Source organism: Pungitius pungitius, chromosome 21, assembly GCF_949316345.1.
Source record: "Pungitius pungitius chromosome 21, fPunPun2.1, whole genome shotgun sequence".
In the NCBI taxonomy this organism is placed as follows: domain Eukaryota; kingdom Metazoa; phylum Chordata; class Actinopteri; order Perciformes; family Gasterosteidae; genus Pungitius; species Pungitius pungitius.
In genome coordinates, this window is record NC_084920.1 from 4,817,320 (window position 1) to 4,828,617 (window position 11,298).

An 11,298-nucleotide genomic window follows, 5' to 3' on the forward strand; every position below is an offset into this window, starting at 1 on the left:
GTGATCATGTCGGCGTGCCCTCTCCGTGTTTCGGTGCCTTCTCTTGTCTGCCTCTCTCTCTCTCTCTCTCCCCCCTTCCTACAGGCTCTCCGGGGGGAACCTTCTTGGCATTGCTCCACTCCTTTCTTCTCCACCCGCCAGGCTGCTGCTGCGCTCGGGTGCCACTGTCTGCGCACAACCTGGCGCCCCTAGCAACGCCACCTCCCGCGCGCGCTCCACGCTGGCCGCCCGCACGCCACGCGTGTGTTTGTGCGAGTGTGGACTGAGCACACGCCTCGTGTTTACCGTTTACACTGTCATATTTGTGTGTGTACTAAGATAAGTCCTCGCTCTACACATGCAGCCGGGTGTTTATTCTGCCACTTAGAAGAATGGCAGAATCAATAAGCTGTAAGCTGTCAATTCTTCTTCTGTTCCAGCTTGAAATAGTCAAGTCTACTTTTGTAGATGGAAATAATTTCCAGATAAAATGAGACAAGTGTATTATACTTCATTCCCTTTATTTGGCTATTCCATTATCACAAAATCTGTACTTTGTTTATCAAAAATGCACAATAAATATTCAGAATATTGCTTCATGAATTAAACATCTACAACTTATGAAATGTTGTCCTTAAATACTTGCTGTTGTACATTTTTGCTTTGGATGTTTTGGGATGTACATGAAAGTCCTATTATGTCATTTGTGTATCGTCGTCCACACACACACCGACTAGTGACATGTACTCTATGAATGTGTGCATAGGTTTTCCGGCTTGTTCCAGTGGTGAGAAACACAAGTTTAACACCTCTTTGGACTTTGGCTCACCGCGCTGGGGTTGACCTTCTGTTGTGTGCTGAGTGTTTCCTCTTCAGATGCGGCATGTCAAGTGTGTTGGAGTTTGTCACTTAATGGCCTCTCTCTCGGAGCGCTGATTGAGTACTTACTTACTTACTTACTTAATGCAAGCGTTACACCTTTTCTTTGTGTGGTATGGTGTCCTGCGGGTGTATTCATAGGTCAAAAAGTAAAGCTGGGATGTTGTATAACGGAATGTTTTTTTTACAGGCGTTTGAAAAAGCAAAAGGTCCCGGAAGAGTCTAGTCTTAATTATTTTCTCGGTGCCCACCCACACTGTGATTCAGCGTGACTGTATCTCTACAGGGACCTTCAGAGGGGCTAACGGTTTGACGCCATAACCAGCTTTTTAAAATTCGTTTTCTCTCCATTAGATGGTTGAGGTGTTATTCAAACAACTTTGACGCCCTTTGTTTTCAAGATTCCAATTTGTCACAATATTTTGCCCTTTCATTTGAGCGTTATTTCCTCCTATTATTTTCCTCGCCGTGATAAGATCCTTCGAGTTCAAAGGCCATTTGCATTTCCCTGAGCTTTGACAAGATGCCGGTTTTAAACTTCAGTCCATTCAGAAGTCTTAACGGCGTTACGATCCCTTTGCTTTCATGTGGAGTTCTTATGTTGTGATGTGTCTCAGCAGACCGTCCTCACTGGCCAAACGCAGGCCGATGGGTAGCAGGCGCGAGAGGAAGGACTAGGACGGGCGCGGCGATTGAGATACAGAGCATTAGCCGGTGTCGGGTGGAAATTAAAGGCCAGATCGCTTTCTTAATCAGAGCACAAGCGCTGCGTTAAGAAGGAATTAGGTCGACAGCTGCCGTGTCGCTGCTTACCTTGCTCACGCTCTTTCCCTCCCTCATGCACACACATATTCTTCACACTCGTTCTCTCCATCGCTGCTTCGCTTCTTGACCCTTTACTTTGGTCTTTTTCAATCTTTTGTGTTGTTGCTTCGCCCCCCCCCCCCCCCCCACCACTAATTCCTGGGCCTTTCCTCCGTATCCACATCCAGTTTTTCCCCTCCACACACATGAGAGCTGAGGTCTTGCCCCTTTTAAGCAAACAAAAATGAATATTTGAATATCCGGCAAAACATGAAGGCAACCAAAAACACACACTGGAGAAGAGAAGAGAGAGAGAGAGAGAGAGAGAGAGAGAAGAAGAAGAAAATAAAAGAGAAGAGACGCCTGATGGATAAAAATGGGTTTTGGTTCTGTTCCAGGAGGTTCAGTAGTACCCCTGTGGCTGATGGATGAGCTGTCATTGATGAGCTCTTCCACGTACACCTGAGATGAATGGACAAACAGCAGCGGCCCTTCCGTCGTGTATCCATTTTCCTCCTGTTTAGATCCGCTGTCTCCCACCCAAACACACAAGGGCTCATCAAATGAAAGTTTTTGAAGAGCAATACCCTGGTTTTTAGACACAAAGGAGTCAAAACGTTGTGCCATCATTGTCTGTATTTTTAATTTGGACAAGGAATCATGGTTCCCGGTATTTATATGGTTGGTTCTGATAAGATGAAAAATCCAACTGTACGACATGATAGGTTGGCAGTGGAATAAACAACTTCGCTTAATAATAAGGGAAATACATAAGGGCTTCAAATTAAGCTGTGAAAATGGAGGAATTGGCAATATATTGCAGGTGCATGGGACTAGTCGGGCAACATCTGTTGAGCTAATATCTCCTCAGTGCCAAAAGAAATATGTCAGTCTGAAATTTACACCCAAACATGCAAGTTTGAAAATCAACGCATCCATTCTATAGTTCAAGCTCCCACGTGTCTTTATAAAAACCATGTGTCAGAAATAGGGAAGATTGTTGACTAAGGTCAGGAGTCCCTCCACTTTCTAATTTGGCAAACGCGGCGTATAAATTTTAATTTGTTGCTTTAATCAGTTGAATCAACTGGAATGACCCGGAGCCTGATTGCCAGCGTCTTTCCACAGACTTTAATTTTTGGCATATTGTTCAGGCCATGGGTCGACAGTAATTACAACCAAGTAGCAGCACTCAATATTCAGGCATGGATTTCCAATTCTGAAGTTTTACTGTTGTGTTAATAACATGTTAGAATATAAATATAAGGACTTTGGACATTTTGCATTCAGCAAAGAAAACAAATAGAAATACTTTATTTAGCTGCCTTTAAAAAAATTGTGATACGGTTCATGCCTCTGCAAGTGTAGGGACGTTTTTTTCTCACAAAAAACATTAACGCATACACAGGTACACGAGGATACCACAACCTCCCATTCGTGAACCAGGTTAGATACACAGAGTCCACATTGACCAACCTCTCTGTGGAACAGATACACGTCCTCTCCAAGGGGGAAGGTTTAAAAAACATTTAATTAGGCTTTTGGCATGGCCTCACTTTTAGCCTGGAGGTGTTGGAGGACGTTTTTACAGACTTCATCCCTTTTAGAGCCTTGCAGATTAAACATTCATGAGAGCAATCAGCAGACCTTATGTGTCATCTCCTGCTGTACAACTTCATCCGTTGTTTTAGATGTAGTGCCACGACGGTGTTTATGTTGTTGAATGCTGGACTTACGCAGTAAGCACACTTTATTAACCATTCCTGTACTAATGCAATCCTGTAGAACAGCGTCATTCCAGCATGCCTAATTTCATTAAAAGCGTGTATCTGAATTAAGAAAAATAAAAAAACCTCGTCAGGTGGTGCCCTGAGTCGGCCTGGCGAGGCGCAGGATGGAAGGATGGCGCAGGGAGGCAGAGGAGGTTTTGCGGGAGAAGGGTGGAAGGGGGTGGGGGACGGGGGATGGGGGAAGTGGGAGTAGAGGGGGGGCAACAGATGGTATGCCACGCTGCGAGGGACGTCGGCTGCCACGGGTGGGGGGTGGGGGGTGGAGTGGGGGCAGATAAATGGGAACGGGAGGGGGGTACTTTTACCCAAAGTGCCAGCAGGGATGACGGCGAGGGGAACTAGCCGCATGAGCGTGTGTTTGCGTGTTTGTGTGAGCGTCTGTCAGAGGCAGAGCCACATCCAGACTCCAGTTTGTCATCGAGTGAGGCGAGGAGCCCTTTTTTCTCCCCGGGTGCTTCATGCCCACTCGGTGTCAGTCTGTGGACTTCCAGCATCGCAGGACAGAGTGATGAGTAGCCCAGTTGTTTTGGTGAAATACTCCCTGCCCCCACCCACTCCTTCACCCCTTGTCTCCACACCTATACATGCACAGACACATGCACAGACACATGCACAGACACATGTACACACACACACACACACACCAACCACCGATTATAGTCGCGGCCTGTTAGCATACCAGCTTCCGTGGTATATATGGTGCTGCCTATTGAACAGATGTTGTGGAATTTAAGATGCAAACGCACCCCTCCACCCCCGCCCCTCTCTCCAACACACACACACACACACACACATATATATATTTATTTATATAGACACACACACACACACACACACAAACCCTCCCTGTCTCCCTCCCCCCCAGCTGGCCCCGCAAAGAACGTGCCATGTGGCGCTCCATTCCCCCTGGCACTTCGACTCTGGCTGTGCCAACTCTGCCGCGTCTGGCCGCCGCCAACTGGAAAGACCAAGAAAACAGCAGACTCAAAGTGGACTGTTTCTTTTGTGTGTCTGGAAGTGTGTGTTTGTGTGTATCCTAAGAGGTGCAAGTCGGCGAAACCTGCGCCGTTTGTCTATTTGGAAAAGTTAGGATGAACAGACAGAGGTGAATCTAATATTTGATTTGTCAGTGAGGAAATAACTAAACGTCCAGTGTGGTTTGGCGTGAAAATAGGAATTTGTATATACATTGTGGAACTAATGAATATTTGTGTCGGTGCACAGTGTGTGCAGCATGCGCTGCGTGTCACACTGTCAGTCCGCACATTCTGGTTGCGAATCCACTTGGGAATGGCGGTAAAATTCCTGTTTCCATGGAGATGTCCAAGCTCATCTGTAATAAAATTTCAACTTGAGAGAGATTAATTCAGAGGAAAGTGTTGATTTATTCATCCTGGTGGATGCTGATGCACTTCCTCATTCGTTCTGATGTTTTACTGTGATAGCCGCCTTTTTGCTGACTGGGTATCATTTTTCAAACCATGTCACTGTTGAAATGTGGAGGGGCCTGCGCTTTTCTGTCTTCATCCATCACTGGATAAGTTGAAGGGTGAGTCTGTGACGTTTTCCTCTTACTACAATCAACACATCCCATGAAAATAACAAACCTAACAATGAATTTATTATTTTAACAAGCAATGTCTTAACAAGCATATTCCTCCTGGCATTGAAACTACTAAAATCATGAATGGGCCACACCACTGCACCGGATAGGATGTTCCTTTATACTGCAAAACGGGCATTGTAGTTTACTTTGAGTCAATCCTACATGCGCCATCCGGCTGCCATAGCAACAAGTCTTCTAAATTAAATTACAAAATACATTGATTTGATGACAAATGGATGGGTTTCCTGGTCTGTCCTTCCTGTCGGCAGGAGAGCATGCAGGGCAATGTCACTGTTCAATCCGTTATCACATAAAACACCCACTGCTCTAAAAATACCCAGTTGAATGATATACCCATGATATGTGACGTGTGTCATATTGTAAACCATAAATAAACACGCTTTCAAATTGGATCAAGAGATTTTGATACAGTACTTGATACTAAAGTGGCACCAGTCCTGTGCTAGTATTTATGTTCTTATTGTTGCATTGTCGTGTGCATATGCATGAACATGTGTTCTGCCTCCATGCGACCCTTAAGTCTCTCTTTAATTCAGTGGATGACCTCCCCCCTCACCCCCGTTTCCACTCCCCCATGCGGTGATGGGAAGTGAGAGCTCCTCTCCTCATCCCTCTTCTCATAATCTCTTTTAATCGGAGAAAGCAGGGGTGGGCTGCTATGTCAATACCTCGTCTCAAGGCCGCCTTAATGTTTACTTCTTCTTAACATCCAAAGGGGGGCAGGGGGGGTTGAGGGAGACGGATCTGCAGGACAAAAAGAGGAGGAGGGATAGAGGCTGAGCGCGAGGTGGAGAGGGAGATATAAAAGGAAGCAGGGAGACCCAGTGGGCTCTAACCCAGGGGAAAGGTATAGGTTTGACTTCTTATAAGCAGCAGCATGGAGATGTTAATAATTACCGGAAAATTCTTAACAGTTGTTGGTCAGTCGCTACTTTACATAATACAGAACAGCTTGAATGATCAACTCATCGTAATCAGGATAGAAGTGATTATCAACAGCCATCACCTCAGAAGAGAATGGTCCATGGAGGGGAATGTGCACCCGCTTGACCTACTTGCTGCAGAATGCCCCACAGTGCATCGATATGCAGGGGGATTATGTAACCAAAGCACTTCTTTGTGTGTGAGAAGAAGGAGAATATTTCTTAAACAAATTGGGACATGGTTAAAGTCAGTACTTTTTAAATTAAAGAACTGTTTGTAACTTAAAACATTTTATATTTTTATATTTTATACAACAAAAATAATTGCCAATAAAAGAAAGATAAGTATCCATGGTGTACTTTCTCTCAAAGTACGAAGCTTATATGCACAGTTTTATCAAATAAAACATTTTTAATTAAGCATTCTGTGCCACTTTTTAATCAAAGACTTGACACGTGTTACACGTGCACAAAATACACACATGGTCAAATGCACACTTAGAGGTCAGACTCACACAAAGTCGAAACCTGTCGGAGGCTGCTAAGTCAAGGCCAGCGACTAAAGAGAGGCATGTGTGTGTGTGTGTGTGTGTGTGTGTGTGTGTGTGTGTGTGTGTGTGTGTGTGTGTGTGTGTGTGTGTGTGTGTGTGTGTGTGTGTGTGCGTGCATGTGTGTGTGTGTGGTGAGCATCTGCATGTGCGAGGGGCACTGTGGTAGTCTCTGTATGTGTGAGGGAGTGTTTAAATTCAGTGACAGCTGTTCATTAGTCCATTACAACCTCACACTGCTGATTCCTCAAAGCACTCGACGGGAAGGACGAGACACATTTCATAGCTGCAGAAAAACACTCGTTATTTTTTTTTTTTATTCTTCTTCTTCGTGCTACAGCTTTAGATTTGTATTCTGATATCTCCAAAAACCTTCTTTCCATGCAATGTGTAACAGTTAAAATACTATGAAGCCATTACTTCTTCTCCTCTTGTTTTGTTATAGTCACAGATTTATAGTATTGTTGTGCAATATTACATCTTATGAAAACATCGACGTAACCATGGTATTTTATTGTTTATAGTTTTCAATGTTTTCATCAAGAAAATAGTTTAAATGAAGGAACTAGAACTTAGATGTTTAATTTGATGGAATAGAGCAAATGTGAAGTGAGAGCAAAGAGGACAGAATATTTGAATCGACATTGGATAAAAGGAAAACAACGTAGAGAAACATATTGCATCCTTCCTTCATTTTTCTTCACTCTCCTCCCTAATGGCTACGATGGCACTTCTCCAGGATGTTGACAGACTGTAGAAATGATAGATATCTGATATTTAATAGAATTATTGTTTGCGTTTTGTGTCGCTCATTTGTTATTTTTGGTCATATAATTTACATCATAACCTCCACTACATCTTATTATTTGGGGGATTTAAAAGCAGCTTTGGTTTAATATACAAAGAGGTCGGATCGCCTCTTTCTGACTGCTATCACCTCCGTGCTTCACCTTTAACAACGAAACCGTCCATACATCCCTTTGACGGGATAACGCCGCGCTGGGCAGCGGTATATGGTAACCATCGATCTGTTCCACCAGAAAAGGCTCAAAGGCAGCAACACAAATTGGTGCTCAGTTAACTTCAGACACTGTTTTAACATCCTCAAAAATATCTCAACTGAACAGATTAGACAAGACATTCCTCTTGTTTTCCTTGGCCTTCGTCCTCATCGTCTTCAGTACAGAATACAAATAATCACTGCAGTTTTTGGGCTTACTCTGAGATGGCAGAAGGGAGACACAATTGCAGGGGTAGAAACTGTTCTGTAGATCTTGGGCTAAACAAATTGTATGTGTGTGTGTGTGTGTGTGTGTGTGTGTGTGTGTGTGTGTGTGTGTGTGTGTGTGTGTGTGTGTGTGCATTTTGTGTGCCAGTGAGTGACCGGCGATGGAGGAGCCCGGCGAGGGTGTGATGTACTTTAAGAAGTTTGAATGTGTTAGATAGAAGTGACCATGTGCCACCAGTGAGTAGAAAACTGGAGAGAAGATTTGCTAAAGAGACGAGAAAGGTGAGGGGGGGGGGGGGGGCGATATGGCGGAATTGTAAAAGTGCTGTGTGGGAAGAGAAATTGGTTGCTCGATGAAAGAAACGAAAGGAGGTAACGCAAGTGTATGTGTGGATAAAGGAGGTTTGGGGAGGAGGGGGGGGGGGGGGGAACAAAAAGAAGCGCCAGAGAAGGAGAGGAGGCAGAGAGAGGAGAAAGGAGCAGAGGAGCGAGGGCAATGAGCTGGATTGAATACCATCTGACAGGTCCAGCTGGGAGTTTGCCCACCCCGCAGCACCGCAAAACCTCTCAATATGGAGGCCAATTACTGCTGCCCGCGTGACCGTGGCATGGCAGCATCAGAGACGCAACCCTCCTCCCCGCCTTTTTCCTCTGACCCCCCCTCACCCCCCCCTTCTCCTCTACCCTATTCCCCTCCTCATTTTCCTCACACCCCCTCCCTAAAAATAAATAAAAAAAACTCTCCCACCATCTGTGCAGAGTGACAACAACCTCTACCTTACCATACACAACACAGACTGCGCCGCACACACACACACACACACACACTGAAACGCACACATCTGAACTGACAAACCCTCACTCTTGGGCTGCTTCTGTACTCGGACGGCAGGTCTGTTAGGGGTTTGGTTTCAGTGTGTGTGTGTGTGTGTGTGTGTGTGTGTGTGTGTGTGTGTGTGCGGGAGGTCTGATACTTTCACAGCACCCCCTTGAAACACACAAAGACAGTTAAAAGCAGGGATGCGCATGCAGGGAGCACACAATCCTGCACGCACGCACACCGCCATTGTTCCGGATGCAGTGGAATTTCCCCCAATGCCAGCTTCCCCTCTCTCTCTCTCTCTCTCTCTCTCTCTCTCTCTCTCTTCACGGAGCTGGGGCGTGGCGCTGGCTGGGTGAGGAGGACAGAGGGAGGGGTGCACGTTGGGTGCGCGTGATGCAGTGGCACCTGATGCCCGTTGCGGTGGAGGTGACTCCCCAAATTTAGCCCCGCGTGCTCCCACGCATAAGCATGGTCTGAATGGTGTTTTTTTTGTCTTTTGTTGCCCCCTCTCCAACTAGTGAGTGGGAAGTAAAGATGAGCTTGTGTCAAATAAAACATGTTGAATATGCATCATAGAGCTTCCTGTCTTCTCTCTGCCCCCCCCCCCCCCCCCCCACACACACACACATACACAGACGGCTGGGAGTTAGTCACTGATTTTTTAATATTCAAATTGCTTATTTTTGGTTCCCACCTCTGTCACTCTTCGCTCCCACACAATAAAACGGGCAATATTATATGTTTATGTCACTAATAAGTCCAGTAAAATATTTTTTTTTCGAGATAAACCCTAATATTTAATCCGATAATTGTAAACCTAATCTCATAAATGTGAGTAAAATCCTCCAGATGGACATGTAAGCTCAGGCCTACTTTGTGGTGCGTTTTTCCACTGCTACGATTTTAGCAGATGAGTTGATCATTTTCCCTTTAAAGCAGTTTAATAGAGCTCCGTGTGGGGTTATTTAATTACAATAATTGCATGGTATTTTGCAAACATTTATTTGAACAATTGCGGTGGATATGATCTCAATTAATTGATTTTACGGACTTTGGTTACGTCAGTTAAACCTAATTTGTCATGGACATCTAGAATATCCCACATCATTAGATGGGACCCGATATATATGACAAAACGCGCATCGCATGAGGAAACCATGAAATAATTCTTATAGGTCCGCAGAGGTTAACACGGGTTAATGCATCATCAATTCGTTCGTATCCACAATAGCGCCAACAGTAATGATATGCGTTTTTAATAAATTATTTGGTGTAAAGATTAAATTATCTAAATGAGGCTGGATCCACAGGTGAGTTTCACGGGTCGGAAGTCACCCCGCGTAAAAGGGTCCGTTAAAACTGCAAAATCCGTTTACTTTTCATGCCTCGGCCTCACGTGCAAAAATACGTGAGCGGAAGAAAGAAATACTTTTTTTTTTTTAAAAAGGTCTCTCTGTGTCCGGGGCCGCGCCTGGACACTCATCCTCCTTTAGCGGCGCAGAATAATGAACAGATGCTGAGTGAATTAGGAAAGAAATACTGGGTCCCTCCCACAAGGGCCACTTTGGCAGGGGCCGCCTGGCTGCCACGTGGCGCAGCTGGCACCGGGGCTGGTGATGGTGGGCTTTACTGGTCTCGGGCTTTACTGGTGCTCACACATTTAGCGACTTGGCAACGCTGCTCCGCCATCAAGTCTTGTGCCAGCCGCCGCCCCTCCCCGCTAAAAGAACTAACTGAGAGGTTAGGGCAGAAAAGTAAAACCAGAGAGGTGTCTCCCAACTTGTCCTCCGAGACCTGGCCACCATAGTGACACAGAGGGATGCTGGGAAGAAAGACCAATCTCAGCGTTAACTGGTTTTACGGTGACCTCAATCTCACACACACACAACACACCAAAAGGCGTAAGTATTCATATGGATTCACTCTCACAAGTGTCTCGGGATTTTTTGTTTGCATTTATTGACTCGGTGAACGGATGATGTCATAAAACAAGCAAAATCCTCTCTAACTTTAAGGAATGTAAAGTTAGTTTCTATCAAGATTTGACCAAAGATATTAAATGTCAGTAACCTGTATGGAAATGATTAATGTTCTACACGTAAGACACCTAATTTGACATTTTTTTACTCACTTATGAACTAAAGGAAATATATTCAAACAACACATCTAACTGTTGATTAAGGTCATGTTAAAGTTATAGACAGCAAAGCTGCCCTATTTATCATAAAATCATTTTTATTTTTATTGAGCAACAGATTTTTTAGCTTTTCAATATAAAGCTTTCAAAATGTGCCTATTGTTTAAATCTGTGGTAGTAACTATTTGGGTCGTTTTTTCATTTTAAATCAACCATTGATTCACCTGATTTCGCACTTGCCCGACAAATCAGTCTTTAAGCAACAATTAAATCAAATCAAGAATGTGAAAAACAAAATGCACATTTTTCCAGTGTAGATGCCTGGCTTGCACAATATGCTTTCATCTCTTCGTTTCCTTTCTTTGCCGGGGTCAGCGCTAGTTGGGACCGTTTCCGCCCCGCAGTGCCCGGTGCTGATTTCCCCTGGACGTCGGCATCAACATATGGGACCCAGGGCAGCGGTCCAAAGATGGAGCCTGTTCCCACTTTGGATTTGAGAAATCACCAATGATAAGACCGAGACCACACGAACCCCGAGTGTCAAATATTCAATTCAAATA